This window comes from Condylura cristata, unplaced genomic scaffold, assembly GCF_000260355.1.
Source record: "Condylura cristata isolate star-nosed mole 26May11 unplaced genomic scaffold, ConCri1.0 scaffold00031, whole genome shotgun sequence".
Taxonomy (NCBI): domain Eukaryota; kingdom Metazoa; phylum Chordata; class Mammalia; order Eulipotyphla; family Talpidae; genus Condylura; species Condylura cristata.
The window spans coordinates 12,643,277-12,648,355 of NW_004567132.1; positions in this window are offsets into that span (position 1 = coordinate 12,643,277).

Consider the following 5,079-nt stretch of genomic DNA (forward strand, 5'->3'; position numbering starts at 1 on the left):
AACAGTGGGGGGAGGGAAATGCACTGGACTATGGTGATGGCACATGGGTGATTTGGTGATGGGAAGCCCACAGGGATTACAACTGAGATGAAAAATACACAAAATGATGTAAAAATAAACTATTACATTATTTAAAAAAATTTCTTTCAGGTGAAATCTGAAATCTCTCTAATAAGGTACCTGAAAACATAAACATGTTTTTGTTTGAACAAATAGCATTGTTTTGGTGGTCACTGAATTACAAGTATGTAAAACATCGGGCAAACTATGACACTGGTCAAATTTGGCTCAGCCTACTTTTGTATGGTTTTTGAACTACAAATGAGTCTAAAATTTTGTTGAAAAAAATGAATAATTACATCTAATGACATGAGAAAATGACACCATTCAAACTTCAATGTCAAATAAAGTTTTATTGGCACATAGCTATACTCATTTGTCTAGGTGTTGCCTGTGGATATTCTTGTACTAGCAGCAGAATTTGAGTAATTGCCAGAGACTGTGTTTTCCACAAATTCTAAAATATATTATTTTACTTTTACATAAAATATCTGCCAGCTCCTGATTTAAAGGATATTTAATATAGTACCTTTGTAACTTACAAATGGTAAAATAATATAGACATTATTATTGACCCGCCCGCTGCTCCCCTCAGCAGTGTACTTCGAGGATCTGCCTATTCTGTACCCCACTCTGTCTCTGGTGAATCCTCTCACCCTCTGCATCTCTGACCTGTACTTCAGTTCTGTACGAATAAATAAATAAATCTTAAAAGAAAAAAATCACTGAGCTCACTAGTGTTCCATACTGAGTGTTCCTTAAATTATTAAGAAATTCTGCATTAAATATACATCTGAAGCTTTGCCTACGGTGTCTCATTTGTTGAGACAGTAGAAGAGAGTCACACCATTTTTTTTTAAAGATTTATTTTTATTTATTCGTACAGAACTGGGGTACAGGCCAGAGATGCGGAGGGTGAGAGGATTCACCAGAGACAGAGTGGGGAGCAGAACAGGCAGATCAACGAAGTACACTGCTGAGGGGAGCAGCGGGCAGGTCAGGAGAGGTCTGCCTCACCATGTGGATCTCCTCCGGGGCAGGTGGGGATCGAACTCATGCGGAAGTGGCTTACTCTTCTCAGTGCAGCGCTTTAACCCGCTGAGCCACCAGGGAGGGCCTGAGAGTCATACCATTTTTAAAATAAACATCATTTATTTTGCTCTAATTTTGTGTAACATACTTAGGGGGATAACAGGCTACTGCCCTTTTGCCTCTCCTCCTGATGATATAGGCTTCTTTGGTGGAGTGAAGAGCAGGAAGAACATGGAAACACCAGGTAGTTCCATTATTGGCACTGATATCTTCCCAGGAAAAACACAGGAGAATGAAAACATGTACAGGGTTTCTTTCTCACAGCAATGAAAATAGGTTTTCACAAAGTCATGGGCACAGGAAGGAGACAAAGCTCAGTGATTTTAAACAGTCCCTTTTATTCATCCCAGTTTTTTTCAAGAAAGAAAGATGCCATATTCATTTGTACCAGCTAACTGACTGTGGAGTCTTAACTAGGCCATCCCTTAGGGAAAAAAATTAGTTTGGTGATGAGTCAGCCACTTTAGTTTGGTGATGAGTCAGCCAGTGGCTGAGTCCTAGGGAGATTGTGTTTCCATTGATGAGGACTGAGGGCCACCTCACCAAGGTTCCTGTGCATTTCAAGGTATTCTGCTTGAATAATGGGAGCTCACTTGTACTCTTCCAACAAATATTTTTTATTGTCTAAGTAAGTTAAGGAGAACAAAACTTGCCAACCCCCAAATTTACTTTGGTGTGATCAATTTTAAATAAAAGCAATTAAGAAAAACAGATACAAATAAAATTCTCTGTCCTTCCCCTATTTGCTTGAAGTAGGACATGCTTTATTTTTTATATAATATGATAGTTCATTTTTACATCATTTTGTACATTTTTTTTTCATCTCAATTGTAATCCCCGTGGGTTTCCCATCACCAAGTCACACATGTGTCATCACCATAGTCCAGTGCACTTCCCTCCCCCCACTGTTTTTGATTCCATTCTCCACTCCACCCCCATTAAATGTCTCTGCTATATGGCTGTTCATTATTATTATTATTTTCTCACCTGGTCCATTATACTCCTGCTATGAGCGAAACCATCTGTTATTTTTCTTTTTCTTACAGGCTTATCTCACTAAGCACGATCGCTTCCAGCTCCATCCATGTTTCTGCAAAAGACATGTTTCTTTCTTTTTTTTTTTGGTTGCTGAGTAATATGAAGAGGGACATGCCTTTGTAAAGGAGTTTCCCACCCCTCCCTGTGAGGAAGGACAGAAATTAATCACTCAGACTACTCCAGACCCTTTTCAGTACAGAGATAGCATAGAGGAATCTACATAGCAATGTCTTGCTAAAACTAGCTCTTATCTACCATTAGTTTCCTTCCCCATAATTTGCCACCCTAAACCTTAAAATTCTTTTTCTTTGTCTTGTAAGTCCTCTACAAAATTATTGTTCTTTGTTTAGGTGCTAGATAAGCCCAACTTCTAACAATCTTTGAGTCATTCATTGCTAGATACGCTTGTGTGTGAGATGCATGTTTTATAAACTATAATAATGCTTTTCTTTTCATCATCTTTCTTTTGTCAGTTTAATTTGCATGGCCCCAGCAAAGAACCTAAGATAGCTAGAAAAAAAAAAAAGAAAACTTTCCTCTTCTACATAAGGCAGAGTCAGTTTTCCTTTCTGGCAATCAAGTAACAGTAATCAATTTGAGATGGACATGGGGCAGTATAAAGAGAGACTGTACATTTTATTAAAAAATTATGTTTTGTGTGTTAAAACTGGGGAATCGGGCCCTCCCTGGTGGTACAGCGGGTTAGGATGCAGCACTGCAAGCCAGTTGCAGCTGCTTCAGTGAGAGTTCAATCCCCAGCCTCGGAGATGACCCACATGGCGTGGCAGACCTGTCTCGCCCGCTGCTCCCCTCAGCAGTGTGCTTCATAGATCTGCCTGTCCTGCTCCCCACTCTGTCTCTGGTGAAGCCTCTCGACACCCCTGCACCTCTGGTCTGTACCCCAGTTCTGTATGTAAAAGTAAATAAATCTAAAAAAAAAAAATGGAAGAGTGAAGGGATGAAATATGAGTTCTTATGACACTCTGGATCTTCACAAATTTAAAGTGATTTTTATGTGTACCAGTATGACATTGTCCATGGGGTTTAATCTTGTAAGCAATGATGTATACACTTGCATGGGTAATTTTTGAATGACTACTTGCAAATACTGAAGCCACAAGATCAGAGATGTGAGCACATGGACTCTGGCAGAAGCAGGTCTAGGCTTCAGTCCCAGCTTTGGCACTTAATAGACTTTAGAGAGTTTCTTAGTCTCTCTGAGACTGTTTTGCCTTCTGTAAAAAGGGAGATAATGATATCTTCCTTTGACGTACAGAGAGATGCTTTTTTAACGTAGCTATATAGCCATGAGACAGAGGAGCAGAATTCTGGGCTGGATCCTGAGGAACGTGGAAGATGTTTCTTCTGATCTTTACTGTTCATCTGTTTTTCTGTTGCTGTGACAAAGTATGTGTCCCTCCCTGCCCCCCATCCCCCATTTCCCAACCCCCTCCTGGACTGTTACTATGGTGATCCAGGGATTTTTGTGACAGTACAGATTGGATTGCAATTTGTGAAATCTCACTCTAAAATAAAGACCAAGCAGTCATGTTAGCAGAAACAAAATGGTCCTGGGCAAAGCTTCTGCCTCCTCTCATCGTACAGTAAGAGGAGTAACTGCAGTTAGCCTGCTGAGGGCCATGTGCAGGGTCTCTGCGGTTAGCAGGCAGGGCAGTTATTTGAACTGATAAATTAAGATCAATCAAAAATTGTCCTTAACTTTTTAGTTTTTCTTCTCTTCAGTTTCTTTTTATTTTACTTGCCTCCACATTTTCTTCCTTTCTACCATAAAATACCTACTCTTAAATCTTTTGTTCTTATATAATTGATACAGAAGTTATTCAGTGGGCATTAAGCATAGAGGTTCTTATAATTGAAAACAGTTTAGTTTGAAAACAGTTTAATATGAAAAATTTTAAACATTAAAAATTTCAAACATTACCTATGTTCAATAATTATCGATTCATGGCCTATGTATAATCCTGTGCAATTTCACCCTCACATATATTTTTAAAACAAATCCAAGTTACTATATCACTTAGTACATAAATATTTCTTTTAAAAAGATTTATTTATTTATTCATAAAGAACTGAGGTACAAGCCCGAAGTGCAGGGGCAGTGAGAGGCTTCACCAGAGACAGTGTGGGTTGCAGAACAGGCAGATCTACGAAGTACACTGCTGAGAGAAGCAGCGGGCCGGTCAGGAGAGGTCTGCGGCACCATGTGGATCTCCTCCAGGGGCTGGAATCCAACTCACACTGCGGGCGGTTGCACCAGCTTGCAGTGCTGTGTCTTAACCTGTTGCGCCACCAGGGAAGGCCCAGTACATAACTATTTCAATGGCATTGCTGAAAGATAATAATTAGTCCTGGTGTATGTATGTGTGTGTGTAAAATCTGACCACAATGCCATTTAGTTGTACTTTGGAGATACTCCAACACTGTTGGGGAAGTTTTGAAAACTAAAACTGACTTGGACTTCTTCTCATGAAGGTTTAACTACAACAAGAATTCCCTGTCAGGGCCCTCCTGGTGGTGCAGTAGGTTAAAACACAGCACTAAGAATCTAAAGCCACCTTAGTATGAGTTCGATCTCTGCCCCAGAGGTGACCCACATGGCACCGCAGACCTCTCCTGACCTGCCCCCTGCTCCCCTCAGCAGTGTACTTCATTGATCTGCCTGTTCTGCTCCCCACTCTGTCCCTGGTGAATCCTCTCACTGCCCCTACACCTCTAGCCTGTACCCCAGTTCTATATGCATAAATAAATAAATCTTTAAAAAAATACCCCTCCAACAATAAGCAACTAGAAGAGCAAACCAGGTATATGTTATTACTAATTTCAGACAGTAGACAGCCAACACTACAGCACTATGTATGTGTGTGTGTG